At 36.8% G+C, this 24,677-nt stretch overlaps 1 long non-coding RNA gene across 1 annotated transcript; it reads right to left on the bottom strand.

The window, feature by feature from the left end:
• Nucleotides 1–1,005: 1,005 nt before the first annotated feature.
• LOC128090902 (uncharacterized) lies at nucleotides 1,006–9,168 on the bottom strand. Its single transcript, XR_008211139.1, has 3 exons — nucleotides 9,062–9,168; nucleotides 3,209–3,296; nucleotides 1,006–1,378 (listed from the first exon to the last, which is right to left on the bottom strand). It is a non-coding gene; the product is annotated as an uncharacterized LOC128090902 (long non-coding RNA).
• Nucleotides 9,169–24,677: the final 15,509 nt, after the last annotated feature.

The raw sequence follows: 24,677 nt of genomic DNA on the forward strand, positions 1-24,677 counted from the left end.
TGACTGTATAATTCCTTGTTTTACTTCTTACGTGCAAGCAGCTTTTGCTTTACCTCACAAACTGTTTTTCTCCACCTATGTGTTTTCACATTTTGATTCTCTCCCATCCTGCTGTGCAGGAGTGAGAGTGGCTATGTAGTGCTGAGCTGCCCGCTAGAGCTAAATCATAGTGCTTTGTTAAAGTCAAATACACTTCACACCAGATGAAAGCAGATGAAGGAAGAAGGAAAAAATAAAAGTGGATAAAACTGTCTTCCAGCTTTTATATCATTAAAATAAACAAAAAATAAATGCCACAATTTCTAAACTGGAACGTTTGATGTAAGATAGAGTTAATTCTTCACTCTATACCAACTAACTCTTTAATAAAACTAGACTTGTGGTCCAACAGAAAGTCAAGAGGAAAAAAAAACAGCAGAAAAATGATCAGAAAGTTATGCAGATTATGATCTAGGAAATATGACTTAAAAGAAAATACTCGGAAAAATATGACTAGAAGTCTCAGGAAAATGATGATAGACATAGAAATATTTAAAATATTTTAAATATTTAAAATAATAAAAAATAGAATGAAATTCTGTCTCAAAAAAGAGAGACAACATGAAGAAAGAGATCTCCAAATGCTGCAGGAAAATGAGAATAAGAAACCCCACCTAATCTTAATTTTTCATTCATTTACTTTCTTCTGGAACAGACTGCCTGAAGAGCTTGCAGAACATTCACTACTAAAAGTTAAAACACCCTCATGCACCAGTACATGCTTGTCACCAAGAAACTGGAAAGCAGCTCTGCAGAAATGGACCTAGGAGTCCTGATGGATTTCAGAGCCAGCAATTTGTCCTAAGTGTTAAAAAGGCTAATGGTATCTTGGGATGCACTGTGCAAACCATTGCCAGCTAGTCAAGGTGGCTCTATCCCTCTGTTCAGAACTGATGAGCCTATACCTGAAGTTCTGGGTCCACATTTGGGTTCCTCATTATAAGAAAGACCTGGACCTGAATGACCATGATGATTAAGGTATTGAAGCATCTCTACTATGCGGAGATCCTGTAAAAAGAGATCTATTCATCCTGGAGGAAGCTCAAAGGGTTCTCATTAATGTCTATAGATATCTGAAGGGATAGCTCAATAGAAGACAGAGGCAGGTGCTCTCCTGGCACTGGGCGCCACCAAACATGATGCAGTTTGCACAAGCTGGAGCTCAGGAGGTTTCCTCCAAGGAGCACTTCTGTACTGTGCAGGTGATGGAGTATTTTCTCAGGCTGCCCAGAAGCTGTGTGTGGGTTCTGCTCCCCCTTCAGCAGCTGCCTGGACATGGGCCTGAGTCCAGGATTAGGCCAGAGGACCTGTCAGCCTCAGCCATTCTGCAACTGTAATTCTAAGGAAATAAAAGTTTAGGCGAGCATCCAGTAGACAAGGTCTAGACCACAGAAAGTAGTTTTCAAAAGTATGGAAGTTGAACTTCAGAGACTTGGACTGGTTTCTAGGACAAAGAGGTACAACAAATAAGTATAGAGATATTAGATACCCAAAAATATTTGCTATTATTTACCCTATTGTTTATCTTTTTAAGTTCCTTTAAAAAAATAAAATAATAGGATTGTTCTTTATTGTAAAGGACTAGTTTACATAAACACTATTCCGACTAAGTATATTGCTTTTGTATTTGAATTAATAATCCTTTTAGTGATCTGGGTGTATAGCCTAGGTTCAATACTTGTAATTATTTCAAAGTTGGTATTTCATAGAGAAATACAGTTTATAAACATTTTTTTCTGATGTAACTTTTGCTTGAGATAAATGAAAATTTTCTTTTTTATCCCCACTTATTTTTCTTTTGTTTTAAGTATAGCTAATAACTTTTTAAAGGCAAGAAAACCTATTTTTTCCTCATTTTAACTGCTATCCCAGTTGAAATGATCTTTACAGCAACCTGACTTCCAGCTATATTAATTTTATTGTTTTTAACCTTGCAGCTCTAGAACTAAGACATGGCAGAAAGCCACAAGTTTATTATTATAAGCTATGTACTTTTCTCAAATGCTGCATATTTGTCTGCCTCCTACTCATATGCTGCAGGTCTTTTTACCCATACTTTATGCATGAGAAGAAACCATCTGTACTTATCAAAATCTGTCTCAATCCACTTCTCTGCTGGCACTTTGTAGTTTCATAAGGGGGCTCACTACATGAACAACATTTTACTCTTTTTTATGAAGTGAACATACAGAGCCAAGTTCTGCCCATCATGAGATGAGCCCAAAGCTTTCAAAAATATTAATATGACTGAGGTAAAAAGGATTAATGGTTGTATGCACATAGGTGCAAGTTGTCATGAAATAGCCATATAACTACAATAAATTGATTTTATGGAAGAATACTTCTGCTGCGCTCCTTTTGTAACCAAAAAGTTGTTTACTGTTCCCTTATCTCCAGGTCCAAGAATATTATGCAGCCATTAAAAAGCTACACACTGCTAATGGGCTGATATTTATGGACAGTGTAGAGCCAGTATTTTGTCACAGTAAATTATATATGAAACAATCCAGCCCTGGGAGAAGTAAAGGCAAGTGTCACAAACTGCTAGTAAAACTGCCAGATCTCACAGCCTGCAATTTAACCAAAATGTACTTCCTCTCATAGTAAAAATTGATTTAAAACATTTAACTAAATGTTTAACAAAATTTTAAAGTGCTTTAAATGACTTTTGGCACGCAGAGGAAGGTAGGAAACAAAAACAGCTTTCCTGCTTCACTTCCGCCAGAGACTATGCCTTAAATTTACAGTGCTCAGCTACCTTTTATCTAACTTGAGGGAAATGGCAGCTGAGAGCTACAAAATTGATATTGTATTTTAGATGAGGTTCCTCAACAAAGCAAATGAAACACTGAAATATTGATGTTCGACTTCTGTGCAAGATATTTTTGCTATACATGAGGGTCAGTTTTCAGATGTGCATAAATGCACTGAATATATTTTAAATAATTTCTGAAGAGAGTGAGCATTTAAAATTCACAGTCCCAGGTTAAAAGCTTCTGGATTGCTGAGGTTTCCCATTCCTGTCTAGAAACTATCTTTTTACTGCTGAGCCCACACAATAATCTTCATTAGAAAATGTGAGGAAATGCATAGTCATGCATAGACATCCACTGAAATTCACACACTTTCCACTAACACATGGATTTTTTTTGTTAAATATTGGATTTACCCCCTTCAGCCTCAGTCTTGCAGTCAGGCTTCCACTGGTGCATTTTCAGCAAGATCCCATCCTTCAGTATACAGAATAATAAAGAATGCTAGTGGGAAAAAATAAATAAATAAATAATGGGCCTTATTGATACACCACAGCATTGCTTACCTGGAAACACAGATGTTCTTCATGCTTGTGGAAGCCAGCTTGTGACTTCTACTGCCATAAATGGAAAACATACTGCAATCCATAAAGTTGCATAGCTGTAAGTGGTACTAGTAGTGAAGTTAAGTCCTGTCCTCCTGAGGCAGTGTCTAATCTGCACAGCAATGATTCTCTAGAATTCACCACTAAGGCTGAAGAGTTGCCACCCTCCTGCTTTTGCTACATGCTGCACCATCAACTGAGAATAATACTCCAAAGAGCATTGAAAGATGCATTTCCAGCACTTAGATACAAAACGCAGAAAAACTCATCAGTCAGCACCCATGCCAACTGCACTTGACAGTTATGCACAGTCCTTGCTTATTGTTTGAAAAGATGAGGGAAGGAATTTTCAGTAAATAACAATTTTTAGTAGAATTATGTTCTACTAGGAGTTGTCCAACATGGCTCTTTTCTCAGCTCCAAGGTAATACCTCCAATGCAAAAGAGGTAAATCTGACTCAGTCAGGATACATAACAACCAATCATTTCTATTTTTAATTTATACACCAAGAAATTTGCTTTGAAACTTCAAGAAAGGCATAGAATATTATGAGCTACTTTAAAGCTTGAACCAGAGAAGAATTTTCGTCATGTTTCATGGTCAAACAATTTAGACTTGGATCAAACCATTATTTTTTTATTTAACAGTTTCTAAATGTTTGCAACTACATAGCCATATCTGTAACCAATCATACACAAATGATCTGGTTGTAGTGGAAAAATTTTGCTGAACAGATTTAATCTCCAAATACTCTGTGGTTCCTAGATGCTTTAAATTTAAAACCTGGGTTCACTTTTAACCCATTAAGGAAAATGAAATCTTTATTTATTTATTAAGAGGAAAATAAGTATTTTAATTCTTTATTTAATTCCAAGATCTTCAACAGAGATTCTGCTTTTTCTCTTTGGGCCTCAAAACCTGTTATTAAAAACCAAAAGAATCACAGTTTAATAAAGTTTGAAGGGAAAATAAAATCACAAAGAGAAGGAATTAGCTTCCATTTAGACGATTAGATTTTTTCAGATTAGAATTTTAAAGCAAGGTTTTTTAGTGTAGGTTCTTCAAGGAAGATGGTGACATCATTCAATTCCATTTTTCATAAATTGGCTTCAGTTCTCTTCATACTGAGAGAGAAGATTTATCCTACTTTTTCCTAACCAGCCCATGGAAAAGCTCCAGAAAAAAAGAGCAGAGATGAGTACCTAAAGTCCTCTGCTGTCGAATGACACCACTGCTCAATCATGCAATAAAAGAGCAAGAAAGATTTTGGCACAGCCTCCTCCTCCACTTCTTTTATGAAGGCCAAGAAAGGACCTTAAAAATGTCAGTGTGCTGCTGCAGTTAATTAGGTACAGTATATTTCCCAAAATAAAGTTGACAATTGTGTCATATCTATGTTTATTGTGAAAAAGTTTGCCTCCTGCTACCAATGGTGACTCTCACACCTCAGGGTGAAGACTTGTTAGATGCATTTTCCTGTTGGGAGCAATAAGAATGTAGTTTACTAAGAATTCAGCAAAGAGAGCATTTGGTCAGGAAAATGATTGTTACTTACTTTAAAGGGAATTATTTTAACACACTTGATTGCTTTCTTTTTAATAATTTCCACTATGATTTACTAGTGAGGGTATACATGTGCAAATATACATTCACGTGTTTGTATACACACATTTCTCACAGATTTTCCTGTGCAATCTTTTAATTGAATACTGTGAAAGGGAAAAAAAAGAGAAAGAAAGAAGTCTTAAGTTAGCATTCAGGTTTTTAATCACATTTACTGCCTTAATATTGGCAATTTAACATTTTGCATTCAAATTCTGATACCACATAAAGTCACCATTACAATATCTCACAGATGGACAGTTCACATGATCCAGAGACATTTTGTTATATTTTGCTTATAAGGATTGGGAACAACAGAAAATAGAAACATTTCAGTGGGTTTTGGAATTTGTACCAGTGGGATTCTGTATATTGGTATCAATAGACAACATGCAGGACTTAGAATGAATCACATTTACAGTTGCTTCTGCAGGTGACAATATAGATATTTAACTGGGTTATTATTGCCACTCTCCTGGTTAAACTGACAATTAGTTTCCTAACAAACCATTAAATGTTTATCAGCTGACAGAAATACAATTATGAACAGCAGTTTATCTTATACTGAATGAGTTTGAACAATATTTTTGAATTGTAAGCAGTTTTTCAAGACTTGAAATAGTAGAATAAATTTAAAAACGTAGCAAAATCTTACAAGGGATATAATAATAGATCCTGCTATAGGAAAATTAGCATCAAACTACAGAAAACTTTCAATCTCATTTATGTAGTCAGATAACCTGACCTTTTGTATTTCAACTATTCTTACACTGAATGTTGAAACTGTGCCCTGTAATGGCACTCAGTTGAAACAAACAGCATAAAAGTCCCAACTGTGTGAGCAGATAATTGTTCATCAGTGTCATGAACAAAATACTTCATACAGGATGACTAACTTCAAAATACTGAATCCCCATCTGGTGGGACCTAATGAGCAACAGAGAAGTTTGAAGGTAATGAAGCAAGTCCATTTTTGGCAGATGTTACTTGACAGCTGCATCTTGGGATCCTAGCAGCACTACTGCTGCCTCATATTAATATATTCTTGAAGATATGATGATGAAACTTGTGGTAAACAGAGGATCATTTTCTCTTCATTGAGCTGTGTTTTATACAGCCATTCTTATACCTAATCCTATTTAGTAAGTTTTGATTTCAAAAGACTGTTCAAAGTTTATTGGGCTTTTTCAAGTGCTTTAATTCCTCCTTTAGTCCACATGCTGCAGACAAGCAGCTGAATCCCAGCAGCAAATAAAACTGAACTAACAAGGATGTCAAGGTATTTGATTTTGTTGGTATTCCCCCTCCTCTCCTCCCCCAGAGGCAAAAGGGGAAGAGAGATTTGGGTCACAGCACACATTGCACAAAAAAAGCATCTTGTGGAGTACACATTCTGCACATGGTCTTCACAAGGAGCTCCACAAGGCTCTTTTCTTGCTACATTCTGTTCAGCTCCTCAGCCTCCCGAGGGAAAAAATAAAATCCTGATACTTCTACCTGAATTGCTACCCCCGAGGTAGGCTGCTTTTACATATCAAGTGCATTACCGCAGTCTCCCGCTCACGGAAGGGCAGAGGAAGAGAAGCTCCTGGACTGAGGAGGGATCTGAAGCTACAGGCAGGTGAGGTAGAGGTTTTTCTTCTAGCCACTATCTACATCAAAAACCTTTGTTGCCAATGCAAAGAGCCTACCACTGTATATCAAGCCCAGGACATCTTTCTTAATTTCTCCAGCAGTAAATAAAATACCAGAAGTTTAGGACTGCATTCTCTTCTGTTAGGAAATGGACCACAATCTGTTTGTGATTTCTGGTCTAATTATTCCAGCACACTTAAGAATAAGAGAATCCCAACACATACAAAAACACATCTGCAACACACACAGAAATCATCATGAAAACTTTTTCATTATAGACTGAATACCACATGAATGCTAAATTCCTAACTTCATCCTCAAAACACTTTAGGGGCCTAAAATAGTATCTACAATAGGAGCAGACTAAAGAGAAGAGTTTTTCCATGGACTCTATTCTTTGTGTCCATTTCCATAGTATCCTATGGATTTACAATTATCTGTTTCTCTAAGAAATTTGGAAATTGTTTCATAGATTTTCTAAAGGAGTTTATTTGTGATTTTAGCTTGAAACAAAAGAAAAAATGGCAACTCTGAAGTTCTTTGTAATCCAGGAAACACAGAATAATCAGAGTAAATGTAACCTTGTAAGTTTTAGTAGTGGAGACGTAACAGGAATGTGACTTGCTAAACTGAAGTCTCTTAACAAGCTGTTTTGCATAACTACATTAAAATGAAACATTGTTTAATATTGTGGATGTTCTTAATTTTTCAAAAGTATCTAAATGATTGCATGTTTACACATTAACTTCAACCTTCTGTATAGATAAGTGATAACTGATAGGTTGGAACATAATGAAATACATAAAGAAAAAAGATATAAAGTTCATGGAATTTATTTCATATAAATTATTATACTTTGTATTTTAAAAAAAAGTTAAAAAATACACATGGATTGTTCAGGTAAGTGCTGTTATACTACAGTTAATTAAGTATCATCCTCTTCATAGATAATATCTCATTTCTTTCAGTGCATACCCATTCATACAGACACCTCAGAACACTTTTGACAACTCATTGATTACAGACATCTCTGTGCAGATGCACAGGCAGGGCCAGGACACGCTTGCTCTTCTCTAAACCAGGACTCAGCCAACAGTGACAACCTCAAACACAGCCATAGAAACAGCACTTTGGAGCCCTGACAGAACCTGAGTAATAAAGTCTAAAGAACACCAGAAGAGTAACCATAACTTTTCCCAGAAGCTACCCAAGACCATGAGACTAATAGTCTGATTTTCCAAGGGTAGTATTCAATCCTGGCCTAGTGGCATGCAGGTGGCCAGAGACATCTCACTCTTACAGTAGTAGCAAGCAGCTTGGGGGATATGTCCTTTCTAAGCCCTCTTACTGCTCTGAGAGCAGCTATCACTAAGACAAAATACCAGTTGCTGCTTTTGCACAAGAAAGAGCAGGACTCAGTAAGGAAACCTTAAATCCTTTATTCATGCAAACCTAAAAAATGAATTGCACCAGAACAATTAAGGTTCAAGACAGTATCAGATAGAAAAGGCCTCCATAAAGTGAATGCCTCCTAATAACCACCAAAAGAGATGAGGGGAAAAAAAATAAAAATAAAAATATTTAAAAAAAACAACTCGATTTTATACCTGCTAATATCTCTTGTAGAACAACGGGAGAAAAAAATGCATTTCTAATGTATGACCTCACTTCTTTCTGATAAGTATCTACAAGATAAAATAATGGCTCAGCTCAAAAAGATCTGATGCTTTATTGCCTTTCTTTTCTGATATCATCCTTTACTCAGACAAACGTTTGCCTGTTCAAGAGAATTCAAATGAGAACATTCAGTGCCTCTATTTCACTCCAACACAACAATACATATGGATCATAGCCCAAATTACACTGCAGTGCTTCAATTCTGAGTACAGAGTTTTCACTTCCTTTTCATTGGAAGTCTACAAGAAAGTATTTTTCAACATCAAGTGCTATCATTTCACAGACTAACATATAACAGGCAACTGCTTCATTTCACATTCTTTGACTTTTCAGACTTCAACTTTCTGAATCACCTTTTGAAGTATATTACCAGAAGAATCAGTGTATAGCATTAGAAGTTAACATATCCAGATTACTTCTGAGTCAGGATCTATTCTGATCAGCACGAAAGTTTTTAATAACATGAATAACATAACATTTGATACCCAGCACTCATTATTTGCAGCAATTATGAGTTCTATGAGACAGCATAATCACAAATTCAATAAACTCACTGGTTTTGCATCTCGTGATGTCCATCTCTCTCAAAGATAATTATTATTTTTTTTTCTTTCAAACAATGCTCTTCCCCAGCATAAAATTTTTGTTCTTTCCTTAGCAGGTTTTATCATACATTTCTTTAGAGAGATTATTCTTCTTGGTTAAAAATAGAGAAGATAAAGAACTCTTTGCCCAAACCTTGCCCTTACCTACTGTTTTCTCATTTTGTTCCTCAAGATAAGCATCCAGCCACTAAAAAATAAACTACAAAATAAAAAACTTAGGCTCTGTTGGCACCCTCAGTGATAAAATTACTGTGACAGTACTTCAAAGCAGCTGCAGATGATAGCCTTTTATGGAGCAGCTTCATTGCCTGCAGCCCTGGTGGCAGAACAAAACAAGCTCAGGTGCTTCAATCCAATTAGATTCATCAGGTCAGGTGCAAGCACTACGCTAACACAGCTCTTGCCAGTGCAATCCCCAAAGTACTGCTGCTGTCACTTCGCCCTTATGTATACACACTAGCAGTTTGCAGACAACATCATACTTCTCTTAGCAGGACTACTAGGCCAAAGCGCAGGTATTTCTGCACACACCAGCTCAGATCCAGCCTAATGGGTGCAGGGACAGGCCCAATAAACTTGGTCAGACCATCAATTTCTGCCAGCAGAATCACCTAGAGGTTTCTGTATCACACTACCTTGCATCTGCAAGATTGAGCAATGCCCAAAGTTGGAATCAGCAGAACTGATTAATACTGAAGATGCACAAGTGCTGGCCCTTTTCTGCAATTTTGTCATGCAGAGGACACATCTCTTATGGGACTTTCCTTCTGACAGTAGAAAACAGAACATGAATAGGTTCTGCACTCTCCAGGGCTTCCACGCTCATCTATCATGTATTTTAAAATGTTTTTTGGGACAGAATCTGAAAAGATGACAAGCTCTATTACAGATCAAAGAAAGTCCATAGGTAAGTGGTTCCTAAAAAAGGATTATTTTCTTAGCTTTTCTTTCTGATGTATGCCAGCTGCACATAAACAGGCCTTCTCAGTTCTCCTCCCATAATTAGTAAAAGGTAAGTCAATCTCATATAGCATGTTACAAACCTGGATGTCAAACTACTCAACAAAAAGCTTATAGCATTGTTTCTGTCTCACTGCTGCCTAAATTAAAATAAAATATCTTGTCCAGTGCTGAAAAAAAAAAAAATGAGTGGCAGAGAAAGGAGTTTTTTCTGACGCAGAATGAAATGCTCCATCCACCAAACCATGCCATATGCATCAGCTTGTTTTATTTCAGATACACTTGACCACTCAACTGTTTCTGATTTGTCATTTCCTTAGGAGGCAGAGAGAAACAGAAATGAAGGAAAAAGCAAACAACTGAGGAAAGAAACAGGCAATATAAAAATCAGGTTGAACAGTGCTCTGAGCAGAAGGGTTAATTCAGGAAGGAAAACAAAGATCTTATCTGCACAACACAAGCTGGAGCCCTGTGGAAGAAGACATTAGTCCTAGGTGAACCTGATGAATGTAATGGAAACAATTTAGCTGCAATAGCTCTACTTATTTGCAAAGAACATTAGTCTGGGCAAAGGACAGGGCTTATGCTTATGCCATTTACTTGCTTTCAGGCCCAGAGAAAAAACAAAATCCTGCAGAAACTAAGAAAAAATAAAATCACCTTGCATCCCAGTGTTAATTATTAACAAAGGCCATCATCTGTGACATCCTGATAAAAAGCAAATAAGATTGCCTACTATCTCGGTACTGCAGTGTCAATGAAGAAATCTGAAAAGTAAGCATTCCTGGGCTCCTAGAAGCATTCATTCAAGCATTCTTAAGTGTATCTTTTGAGCAGAAACCCCTGCTTTTTCTATCTGAATAGATGAGATTAGGAACTGCCCACAAAATTAACAGGAATACATGACCAACTCTGAATTTGCCAAATGTTTTTGCCATGATAGGTAGCTAAAGTATTCTAAGTTTCAGTAGCCTTAATCCTTCAATTAATCCATAACTCAATTACAAGATTAATCATGTGAAACAAGGTGAAAACATTTCTTTGAAAAAAACACAACTCAGACAGCAGCAATTAAAGACAGCCTTGGTAAATTTTTCATGTCCAGGTCTCATGATTTAATTATTAATAGAAGACCAAGTGGGCTTGTCAAGTCCACATAAGTCAAGAGGAATACTATAAAGGCTGTGAACATTTTGGTTGCCAGTGAATCAAGAAGAGAGAGAAGAAAATTCTGCACCCTATAACTTTACTCTAACTCTTCATACATAATAAAAAATATTACCCAAATGAAAATGAAGCACATTGCTCAAGTTATTCTACTGTTTTTGACAGCTTTGGATCTCCATAGAGCCTTCCTTTTCACAAAGACCTTTGAAATATTTTGTCCAGTTCAGAACTTCATATATACAAATTTTAAAGTGAAAAGTCTCAAGGAAGAGTGATAATTAGAAGCTAAAGAATATATCAGCTAGAAACAGAAAAATATATTATTACTAGAAAGAATATAATTCTAGGCATTCTTAATGGGGCTTGTATATTTTTCTGTAGGCTCATGTTCAAGACACTTTACAGAGTTGTGATTGTTGTCAAGGAAAAATAAAAAAGAATAAAATTTATTAGAGTTTTGGTAAAGTATAGCTTTTGATTTACCGGGAAGCAGCTTTGCACTTCTAATGCTTTCTACAAACCTGGTGTGCAAGAGCTGCACAGATTTCACCTACATTTGCAAAACACTTAGTTAACCTAAGAGACTATTTGTTCTAGGGATCATAGTAGCTACTAGACTTCACATTTTTCCTAGCAATATCAAGATAACAATCCTTATTTATGTATTTTTCTTATCGTCCCTATAATGTGATCATCTTAACGCATGAAAAGCTTGTAATTTCTTTAACAATACTTATAATGTTCTCTTGATAGTACATTAAAACATGAAAACTTGTCAGCTCTACCATAATTTAGATATACCTTTACCTCAAGAATTATAAAACCAGTAAATTCATCCAAGTATTGGCAGCCAGATAACTTTAATCATACAGTGTGATCTAAGTTCTTGGATGTCTAAAATTGGCAAATCCATTAAGAAGATAGAGTTAGAAACTAGAACTGATTCAGTGACAGAGACATATTTAAATGAAACGCAGTAATTCATAAAATTCATTTAGTGCTCTGTAACAGATAAACAATGTATTGAGCCACCTAAAAAACACAAAACAGAAAAAAAAAAAAAAAAAAAAAAAAAAAAAGATATTAACCTTCTGAAATGGAAATAGAGTATGTATCCCATTTGACTCTTCTAGGCTCACTCCTTTCATTTGGAGTAACATGTTTCTCTCTAGCTCCTGAGAAAGTGTTTATTCTCTACCAGCGTGCACATATGGCATTATATAACAGAGTTGCCTTAGCTCAGGAAAACAAGTTTCATAGTAGATACTCTGCCAAAGGATCTAAAAACTGAATTTCAGAGCAATTAGGCACATTACAGGTGGTACTTTTGGATCTGAAAAGGGAAAAATGACATTTGTTCAAAACTGCCTCATTCACAGACATCTTCTAAGTGAAAGCCTGAAAGGCATTTTTGTCCCACTGGGGCTGCAGTGTTGGAAGGTAGAATAAAACAGTATTTGAAATATTTTCAAAACCAAGGACCTTAGCCAAACCAGAGCAGGTACTGCTAGACACATGAACAGGGCATGGAGGATGAAAAATGACAGTAAAAAGACCATTGCTTAGCTGGATAGCCTCATGTTCATTTCTCTTACTTCCTTTGAAAGAGGTCAGTCACAGAAATGACAAAGCTGAGAATTTTCAAACAAGTTTGAAGTCTTGAGCTGACAGTCACCCCATGCAGGAACATGTTGCTATTTGACAGCAACCTGTAGAAAAAAATCCACCAGCTTTCCCAACATTTGTGACACTGCTGAAGAAAAAGTGTAAACTTTTAAACTCGTGACTTAAAAAGCAACATGATTACCAGCAGGGAAAGTGACTGCATTCCTGTTAATAATAAGGCACAAACTACAGAATGAAAGGGAAATAAATTGGGGGCAATTTTATTAGAAAATATTGTTCACAATTTCTTTTTACATAAAGGCTGTACCTCTGATTAATGACAGTTCTACCTATCAATTCAAATTGGCTTGGAAACAGGGAGTAATACTGGAAATCCAAATTGAGCATCATTATATTATGAGTGATCTAGCAAAGTAGAACGTGCAGTGATTCTAAGAAAAAAGAAAAAAAAACACTAAACAGATGATTTATTCACAGTCTAACTCAGAGTCTAATACGGGAAAAAGCCATAAGCAATTTGTTGGAAAAAAGGGAGAAAAACCTTGATATTTATCAAAACACACAGTGTAAATCTAAGTAAACTTCATAAACTAAAAAAAATTTTTTTGAAGTTAATCCTAACTCAGATAATATCTGACATAGAAATAGATTAAGGGAGATGACAGTCTTTCAGAACAGTAAGCAAACAGTAATTAACATGTATTGCAAGCCACTGTCTGTATTTTCATAAAAATAAATGTTGTTTTTTTTTTTTTTTTTAAGACTAATAACTCAAAAATTATTCTACTTATTACCTGATGTGGCTAATTGTAACGTAAAGAAAAGTTAAAAAATTACCTGCTACCCAAGAAGTGTCTCAACTCAAGTATCCAATAAATAAAAATCTCCTCACAAAACAAATGGACAAGCAACAAATATTTGCCAATGAAACCATGAACGTTTGGTTCATGATTTTCTCCATTGCGTACCAATGCGTCACCAATACATGGATGGGAAATAAGTAACACAAACAATGACCTGGAGAATGCAAGAATAACATTGCAACAAGTACCACAGTTCTCTTAAGAGAACTTCTGATTAACATCTGAATTGGTTTTCAGGCTCAAATCCTTATGACCTCTCTCCTAGCAAGTTGCAGATCGCAGAAGGTCCAAGTCTCTCCTGCCCAGCATAGCAGAAGAGGCAGTAAGGACTGATTTAGTAGGGAGGCCTGGTTGTGGAAGCTAGAGATGACAACCAAAGGTAAATCTTCTCTAGATACTGGAGGAACGCAAGACAGTAAAGAAGACACAAAGCAAAGACACCCAAAATCCAAGTCTTAGGTAGAAAGTGGGTGAATGTGTTTGAATGGAATAACAATGTAGAAACAACTCCATACGACAAAGATCAGAAGGAAAAAAAGGAAGAAAAAAAGAGTCAAAATGCACATTAGAGAGAAAAAGCAGAAGTTTTCAAAAATTGCCTGCTAGTAAAAATTTACCTTGTTAGAATGTTGCCTAGAAAATTTCTAACAACCCTGGGATCCTAAATTCTATCCAACAATTCGTAATAATTAATTCTCTTAACTTTTTCCCCTGAAAATAGTTCACAGGTAACTCCGTTAGTGCCCTCAGTTGTAGTGCATGTGCCTGCCTTACTGCCTGCCATCTCCATAGGTTTTCAGTACATTTACTTTTTTCCATGGTCACCATTCATGCCCCTTCTGCTACCTTGTGCTAGTAGTAAAGGCAGAAGAAACATTTTGAAGCAGTACATGAGAGATTTGAGCCTGCTGGGTTCACAGCTTCTTGAATTGCTAGGAATGAGGGCGATTTTAGCAGTTTCCATGCAAAATTTAAATTTTTCTTTCAAGAGGCATTTCAGTTGCCACTGAGCTACTTGCAGAGTGAGCGTACCAAATAAGAATGCTTAATGTCCCTGATTATTTTCTCAGTGGTCTTTGAGCAATTCCATGCAGTGTATCTGCACGTTTCCAACCTATAGGCAAAAGTAAGTACATAAATAAGAACATAATAGTAAGCAAACGTAGCAAAATCAGCTCTCACAAACATACTCACAAGGACAGGATGCTTCTCACAGAAGCAACAGGCTATACTGAAATTGAAGACAGTGCTTGAAAACAACCTCTAGCACCTGTTAGTTCACCACTCCTTTTCAGTTTTTCTTCTAAGCTTTAAGTTTATTGGCTACTTTTCCATGTTTTTCAGCTCCTCAACTTGATTTCAGGACTAGAATTAGAACATGCAGAATGCATTTCACCTTAGAGCACTGAGTCCTTTGTGATCATCTATCCTCTCCAAAAAGAGGAAACCCAGCACAATCTTAACAATCCTTTGTTATGACAGAACTCATATATATCAGATTATTTCCTGAGATTCTGTCTTAAACACAAAAGCATAAACAAGCAAACAAACAAACAAACAAAAAAGTATATCCCAAAACATACTATATTTAAAACACTATTTTTTCAGGTATTGGCAGCAGCAAATTAAATTCATGAAAATTGTGTAATCTCATAATTAATCCTATTAAAGAGTTTACCTTATTTTAATTTTGACAATAAATTCTAGTACTAGTAGTTATTAGGAAACAAAAAAAAGAATGAGAAAAGAGAACTATAGCGTGGGAGCACTGAAATTAGAAGGAACAGAAGTCCTTACTTAGCAGATAGTGTTATTGATAGAATACAGCATTAATGAACAAGTTTATTTTACATTAGACAGCACCATTTTTTTTACTGCAAACACAAATTAAAGTGTTTGGTTTTGTATAGAAATCCGTCTTATCCATTTGTCCTCAGAGGATGTGCTTTCTCACTCCTCAGGGAGCCTGGCTGTCGGAAAAGAAAAACCATTGATTTAAAACCCAATTCTGCAAGATTGTTAATTGTGGAACTGGATCTTACTCACAAGTCATCACTGTGAAAATCATGGACTTGCTTGTGTGTGTAAGAATTAGAGCTGGGTGGTTCTTTGTCTTTAACTTCCTTTCTTTCTCCCATGAAGCCTTTCTTTTTTTTGTTCTCCATAGATACTACAACTTATAGGCAATATATTAGTTTCTTAAACTGAACTTTCAATAGGTGATCTTTTTACTGGCAAGACTGGAAGAGAGCAAGGGGTTAAGAATTTGACTGTGCTCAGGAACAAGTGCTGCAGTAGTTGTCCAATGCACATCCCTCCCAAGCTCTCAACTGAAGTGTTCAGGCTTTTGTAAACCATTCAGATGCTCATGGGGCCAGAAAGAGATGGAGCTGCCAGGATGCATCTCTAAGATGCCAAGGGCCCATACTCATGTACCCAGATAATACACAGCTCCATATGAGATTAAGCAGTTCCATAGGAAGGAAGGCCTGAGATGGGCATCTTCTGTTCTGGTCAAATATCTGACCCAAAAATTAAAAAACTCAGCTGGAGGGTGGAAAAAATCTTCAGCAGAGGCCGAGTCTTTAATCTTGAATCTGCCAGATTAAGAGAAAATAATTAAAAGTGCATTCACAGCAGGGTGAAGTGTTTTAGTTAATGTCTACTTCTGTCACAGATCTAGAAGGGGATTTCTGAGATGTCTTTGCATTCATAAATATGACTATGCACTGCTTTGTCTCTTATTTTCATGATCTTAGTCTTTGCTTAGAGGGATGGTGATATTTATCCCTTTCAGCCTAGAAACCAAACACATCTTGGGTTCCATCAAAAGAAGCATGCCAATAGGGCGAGAAAGGTGATCCTGCCCTTCTACTATGCACTTGTGAGAGCTCACTTGGAGTGCTGCATGCAGACGTGGAGTCTGCAGTACAGGAGAGACACAGAGCTGTTGGATTGCATAAAGAGGAGGGCCACAAAAATGATCAAGATTTGGAACACTTCCCCTGCGAAGACATTTGAGAGAGCTGATGCTGTGCAGACTGGAGAAGGCTTCAAAGTGATACCAGCCTTCTGGTATCTAAAGTGGGCTACAAGAAAGAAGGGACAGACTCTTTAGCAGGGTATGTGGTAATAGGAGGACAAGAGGAAATGGTTTCAAAAAAAATGAGGAAAGAATGACTGCATATGAAGAAGTTTTTACAATAAGAGTGGTAAGGAAATGGAACAGGTTGCCCAGAGATGTGAATGCCCCATCCCTGGAGACATTCAAGGTCAGGCTGAATGGGGCTCTGAGCAACCTGACGTAGCTGTGGATGTCTCTATTCATCGCAGAAAAGTTGGACTAGATGGCCTTTAAATGTCCCTTCCAACTGCTATGATTCTGTGATTTAGTATCTGGCTAATCACATAAATAGGGTTTTGTTCTTTACTCTTTGACACAAAGCTGCTTAGGATTTAGCCTCCCATTTTCCTGCAAAAACAGCTCCCTGCATAAACAGCACAAAGAGATGCTGTGAGTCTGAAACTGTAACTCTGAACCAGAGGAAATATTCATTTTAATGCTGTATTACCTTGGGCTGTCAGACAAATAAGATAAATATATCAACTCTTATCATGCACCAGTCAGCCTCCTAAAACATTTTTATTGTGTCTGTAGCACAGCACTGACAAGCCTGATGTAAACTGAGTTACCTGGATGCTTTTATATGGGCCATTGAACTGAGAGCACGTCCAAGTTCCAAAAGCTTTATCAGATGCTCCAGCTGCTCTGGACCAAAGATAGCAAACTATCTGTGCCCAAGCCAGCTAATTCAAATCAGGAAAGCTCCAACATTGTTTCAAATCCTATATGTTTTCTGTATATATATATATATATATATATATATATATACATATACATATATATATAATATACACGTAGACTAATAACATGGCTTTGATTTTTTCTTGGAAACTTGCAGAAAGCTATCCTTTAGTAATTTTTGTGTTGGTTTGTTAATCGAGTAGCTATACTTATCTTTTAGTTTATTAAAAATTTGAAGTATCTTTTCATGACCAGAGGAAACCAAGTTCTTCCATAAGAAGATTTTTTGCGCATCAAAAGAAAGGTGGCCAGCAGGGAGAGGAAGGTGACTGTCCCCCCTCTGCTCTGCTCTCGTGGGGCCCCAACAAGAGTACTACATCCAAGCTTGGATCCAAGCTGCCAGCACAAGAAAGATATGGAGCTGTTGGAGTGGGTCCAGAAAAAGGACTTGAAGATGATCAGAGGGCTGGAACACCTCTCCTATGAAGACAGGCTGAGGGAGTTGAGTTCAATCTGGAAAATAAAAGGCTTCAGGGTGACCTCATTGTGGCCTTTCTGTGTGTAAATGGGGCCTACAGGAAAGATGGAGAGGGATTCTCTAGGTCACACTTCACAGTTCAATCCCACACCAGATATCTGACAGAACGAACAGGATCTGCATTCATGCCTATCACATATTTGTACTTGATACAAATGGATTTTTCTATCAACAACCACTACAGAGAAAAAGCATTGGTTTAATTAAAGCATTAGGCAAGGACTTGGGAGAGAGAAATTCAAATCTCCTCAGCTGGGATTGACTTGCTGTGGGACCTAGACAACAGCAAAACTGTCTGTACTTAGGATTCCCATTTGTTCAAAGTGGTAAAGTAGCTTTTTAATTTCTTACACAGATTTTGTACAACTGTGTGGTACTTACAAGTGCCATGAAAGAATGTAAAATAGAATCTGAACAACAGCCTCAAGAACATCAGCATGATACTCATTCTTTTAAAGAAAGAATATTAAATCAGTCAAGCAGAAATATATCATTAAATTATTCCTCTTTCCAAGGTTGTAACTAAGATCATACCCCTGAAGGTGACTGAAGGAACACAGGCATTCTCAGCAAGTTTCTAATTCTATTTGCAGTTTGCTGACTATTACTGATAATAGAATCAAGGTATTTATGCCTCAAAACATGGTATTTTCAATAGCTGCCCTCAGCATAACATACCAATCAAATTTTCCCATCATGCACTAAGATGAAAAAGAGTAAGAGGAATGGGATTTCTCTTCCCCACTATTATTGTACAAACATTTAAATCTGAGCCAGTCACCCAAGGCTTCGTTTAGAATCTATGGTGTGACTGCATCCCTTTTAGCATGCAATTCATCACACCCTAAAGCAGACAACTAGAAATATGTCAGAACTACATCCTAGGAGGGTTTTTTCTTCTTCTTTCTTCAACTTGAAGTCATCCAGCATAAGAAGCTCACCTGAAATGGTTTATACATCTTCCTATCACATACTATTTTTGATTCGTTATTTGGGGTAGGACTTTTTAACCTCATTTTTCTGTTATGTGTTTAGAAAGTCCTTTAGTATCATTTGAAATAACAGTTTTCTAAAACATAACATGTTTAGAAAGAATATTAAACGTAAATTACAGCAGTTGTGGTTTAACCTAGCAGGTGGCTCAGCACCACACAGCCATTCACTCATTCCACCACAGTGGGATGTGCCCGGTCAGTCCTCCAGCAGCAGCAGCAGCTCCCCCATCCAACTCTCCTCAGTTTTACTGTTCAGCATCATGCCATGTGGTACGAGATACCCTTTGGCCACTGTGGATCAGCTGTCCTGGTTCCATCCCATCCAACCTCCTTGTGCACCTACAGTTCCTCACTAGCAGGGCAGCAGGAGAAGCAGAGAAGTCTTTGACTTTGTGTAAGCACTGCTCAGTAACAGCTAAAGCATTCATCTGCTATCAAAATTATTCTCATCATAAATCTAAATATAGCACCATACCAACTACTAAGAAGATAATTAACTTTATCCCAGCAAAAATCAGGACAACGCCTTTTCCTTTCTGTGAGATAGGTGTTTTTCATTGTTCTGAAATTTTCTGGAGATTGAGTTTGTCTTACAGATCAACACAGAAAACAAATGTTTCAAAGACTTAGTCTTTTCATTCCTTCTGAAGCAGTAAGTGTTCCTGTTTCTACAAAGATATAGTTTTCTGCAGCCATGCTAATACAACCTATTGGATAAGAAAAGAATATCTGGCATCCCAAAATTAAGTTCTTTTTGATAAACATTTCTTTTCAAGTTTTTCAAAAAAGTATGTACATACAGATTACATCTTCTTTTCACAGGGTTTATACAATATATCTCTTTCTGTGTGATGAGAGGTTCCTCAGCCCTTCTGCAAGGAAAAGGTTGAAAGCACAGCTGAGCCAGAAACACAATGCTGAGTATTCAGAGTCTTTCGGAAGTTCATAAACAGCAAGTATCTCAAAAGATTCTACAATTCTATGATCTACACAGGAATAAAGGCGTGTCAAGAGTAAGGTGCACTGACAGCTTTAAAAAACTCACACACATTTTACTCTTAAATATTTGAATTTTAAAAAATATTTGTCTCTTACACAGAAAACAGTTTCCAGAAGACTTGATGAATTTTCCTAATTTAGCTTCAGTGATCAATAACATGTTTTCAGTAAAGGCACCTTGGGAAGACCTACTTAATTAGCATTCACATTCACCAGAAATACTGTCTTATTAGTAATTACTTTATAAAGATTTATTTCTGAAATGAAAGACACGAGTAAAATTATGTTTATATCATTGCCAATAATATACTAAAGAGAACCTTCAAATGAACAGAGAAGGAAAGATACTGGCATGCTTTTATGTCTTTTTCACACTGTGCTACTGGAAGAAAACTGAATTGTAGTTACAGAGCAATAGCACAGACCTGTTTTTTTGTTTTTATGGTCTTTTAAAGGATGGAAAGATCCTCAAAATGATGTTTTCAATCATTGTTAGAATAGGACAGAGAAAGGAGATCAGAATTTTGTTACTGTTAAATGTCCAATTTCTTCACAGATCTTTGTATGTCCAAGAAAACTTTAAAATTTGTCAGCACACCACTGAGGCAATTAGCAACATGAATGGCATGTATGGGAAAACATAAGAAAGGGCAGAATATTGCATAAGAGGAAAAACATGAGGAACAGCAGAGCAAGCACCAGAGAATAAGGATGGGGAAGAAGCTCTGGAACAGAGACTGTCCTGCAGCCCATGGAGAAGATCAAAATGGAGTGAACAGTGAAATACACGAGAGGGAGAGAGTACAGAGAGGAGCTGTTATAGAGTGGCCCAAGCCCCCATTACTTACCTGCCCCACTTGGTGTGGGAAGCTGGCAGTTTGGAGCAAAGGTGTAAAACTGAGCCTGTGAGAAAGCAAAGGAAAGGTTTTCTTTTAAAGGCTGTCTTTCTATTTACTACTACCTAATTAGTACTTATATTTTTAACTATAATAAAATAAGGTAATTTTTCTTACGTTAAGGTTAGTTAAGTTTGAGTTTGTTCTGTCCATGATAATAACAATTTCTCCATCTTTAACTCAGCCCAAGAGGTTTCTCAGTCTGGTTCTTCCCATTTTCTCCCCTTGCTTTTTGTGAACCCAGCAATCAGGTCCAGTATTTCACAAGAATTTAGTCCCACAAGCATGCACACATGCACACACTTGTTTTCTAATTTCTTTCTCCTCTTGTCAGAGCTCTGTAATAAATCACAGAGGGTAACAGTCAGAATTACTACACAGAAGAGATGAACTGGAAAAATTATGATGCTCATAATTTACAGTCAATTTGCAACCTCATTCAGAATTCCAGCCCAATAACCAATTACATTCTGTTCAAGTGAGTTAGATAAAAGACTTTTATTATTTCTGCTGAGCAGCCTCTCAGCTTGCCTGTAAATATAATTATTTGTTTTGTTAAAAACTGTTGAGGTCTCAGCAGGTAACGAACCATTTGTGACACAAACTATCCACACTAATAAAGATATGCATTAACAAGAAACTTTTATATGAACTGGTAGAATAGAAGCATTGGTTCAGGCACTTCTCAAGCTTGCAATTACTGTAAAGAATCTACGCAGAAGAACAAATGTCATACTAAAAACTTCATAAAACTGGAAAGGGAGAAAAACAAAACAAATCAGAACAGAACTAGACAAAAGGATTTCTAGGCAATTTCAACTTGCTTTCAAAATGCACAGTTGTAATTTCTTACCAAGAAAATTGAAATGCTCCTAAGCATATAGAGTACAACGCCAAATACATTTTCTGACATTTTTTCAGGTAAGCTGGTGAACTGGCTTTTGAAAAGATGCATTATGTTATGTCAGATATTAAAATACCATTGTCATGAAACAATATGACAAGTTTTTTTTTCTGAAATGAAATGATGATTTTTTTGGTGGAGGGGTTTGATTTGGTTAAGACTGGATTTTTGTTGTTGTGTTGGTTTTTTTTTAATCCAAAAAGGGTCAAGGGCAGCAAAATTCAAGCCTTCATAACATACTGCAGACAGAATTTTTCAGGAACATCTGTTTTCCACAGGCAACACATGACTCAAAGTTCACCTTGAAAGATTTTTGTAATTTTCACTTTTTCGTTATCATTTTCCTGGGAAGTGAATCTGAAGTCTTTTGCCCCAAAGCCTCTGAGTAACTCTCATACTTCCTGCTTATCTCCCCAGGCAAGCCACAGAGGAGGCACAGAGTTAATGCATTCAGCACAGAGGAAGTACAAGACAGAAGAATCTTCATTTCTATCCCCTCAGAGGTAAAGTATTCAATATTTTCAAACAAAATTTCCATCTTAAGAAATATAGATTCCTACATATCATTCCAGCAGAAATTTCTAAATCAGTTCTTCTTTTCATTTCCCACGTATGGTAAATAAGTCCTGTCTGACAGAGAGGCTCACAGGGACTGGCACATGGCTGTAACCCTCATCTTTTCAAAACGTTCCTGGTTTCTCAGGGTTTCCTGATCTTTAAAATATTCCCTGAACTTTCACTTCCAGACCATGACTTGGAGCTCTGGGAATACACTCAGCCCTTCATCACAATAAGCTGTTCAGTTCACTTGGTGTTTTCTGTCTGCAGATATCTCTTCCCTTCTTTCCCCTTAGCGATTGCTCCATGGCTGTATTTTTGTTCATCTTGAACCACGTCTCAAGACATAATTAAAACTACTCTATTGAAAAACCATTTCCTAGAGAAATTATATAGGGAAAAAGTCCTACTTTTCTGCCACCTAGAATATAAGTAGTGACAGAATCTAAATGGCTCTTTGCCATTGATTCAACCCAAACTTTGTTAAACATAACATTTTCTCTACATAGGAAAGTGGATTAGTTTGCTTCAGCTGTAATAAAGGAATTCGTGCAGGTCGATTTTTGAGTACAGTGCAAATGATTACAAATCTATATACCTCCCCAACTTCAGCATTCAGTAGATTATTCAGTAGTGATCCTTTCCTCCAGAGAGCCTGATGGCTGTTCAAAATTGTTCTGATTGAACATAACCAAAAGTTGGAAGAAGGCCATAAGCAAAAAAGGAGAGAAGGTTAGAAGAGCTCAGCCTCTTCATTTACAAAGAATATATTCTTGCAAAGAATTTTCGCCAGCCTAAGCAGCAGGCGTAAAGCTAACTCTCAGCTCCCCTTTCATTGCTCACACGTGCATAAAGAAAAGCTCAGATACTCTGCATAACAGGACTGAGATAGCCTCCATTTTCCATCCCTCACAGAGCAGTGCAAAGCGTACTCCAAATGCTGGATAAAATGCAGGAAACAGCCAATGCACCTAAAGCAGTTCTGCTAAATGCACTCTTCAGTGACCAAAATCTTGCCCTAACATTCGGTTCCCAGAGACAACCACACCATACAGCCCAACAAACTTATCTAGAGAAAACATATTGTATACTATACACTCCTGTCTCATGCTCTTATTAAAGGAATGCAAATAAAGCTGCAATCTTGCCCTAGAGACACACTTACTTACATTTTTCCTCATAGAATCATTTTGACTTATCAGCATTACTGTAATTTATCTGAAACATGAGGCAATGCTGTGATCTCTTCCTCAAAATTGCTTTTGGAAACTCATTACTAAGTACCTCGTATGCCAACCACAACTAACAATTCAGAGCAAAATTCCAGACCTGGGATGGTAAGTTATTATTCCTGCATTTATCAGCACTTCAGCATACACTTTATTCCAGGTTGCAAATTGAGTGAACTTGTCAACTCAAAGCATGGAAACAAATGCTTTCTACATGCTAGTATGACCTCAAGGATTTATCTATAAAATGTTAATGTTCATGTTACACTTCAAGGTCAAACAAGATATTAGAGAGGTATATTTTACATATATTTTACACCTTTCTCTCCTCGCTCATTATTCCCTATCTTCACAAACAAGATATTACAGACTGACTTCAAAATTGGACATAAAACAAGAGAATTTAAAAACAAATGATGCTGCAGTGCATTGGCAACTCTTGTGGTTTTTCATCTCATTATTAAAATTTTAATGTTGATCAAACTTGGAAAAAGTTGTTCAGTTTGGGACCAGCCAGAAATAGTGATAGTAAATACTGGAAGTTGAAAACAACGCATCCTTCAGACTAAAACGTAGACAGAATTGATTTCTAGTTAAGACATATACTTAGGAAGCACACTATTAAAGTAAGAATGTAGTCAAGGCACAGACATCTCTTTTCTACTTGTCTGAACTGAAATTAAGATTTAAGAGCCTGTTAAAGTATACAGTTCCTGTAGAAGCAAATGCAGCTTGCACATTAAGATAGAGAATAAAATGCAAACAGCCACAAAAAATTGTCTTATCTTCTCACTTCACCTTTATTTCTACCGGTATGTGCCTGCAGCCTTTAACCTGTTCAAGTTCCAATTCTTCAGAGGACAACATTTCAGTTGTGCTGGTAATTAGCCCAGGAAGTCAAGGACTAATGACCCCAATTACTTTGGGAAGCACCTCCAGAGATTTTTAGAAGCTGAAGTTTATCAAAGGGTGTATGCGTGGTGGGGTGCAGGGAGCTGAAGTTACAGCTTTCCCTGCATTAAAGCACCTAGATAGGAACACAGTATTATTACCATGTATTGCAAAATTCTTTGGGAAAAATTGCCTTTTCACCCCCAAAATCCTTATACTGCATTTGCAAGGCTTCTGAACTGCTACATCTGTGGTTCTCTGGACCTTCTGGTAGATTTATTTTACAGATAAAAGTATTTACTAAGAGAAAAAGAGAAGGATAATAGTTA

The sequence above is a fragment of the Tympanuchus pallidicinctus genome, unplaced genomic scaffold (assembly GCF_026119805.1).
Source record: "Tympanuchus pallidicinctus isolate F22 unplaced genomic scaffold, pur_lepc_1.0 scaffold5, whole genome shotgun sequence".
NCBI lineage: Eukaryota > Metazoa > Chordata > Aves > Galliformes > Phasianidae > Tympanuchus > Tympanuchus pallidicinctus.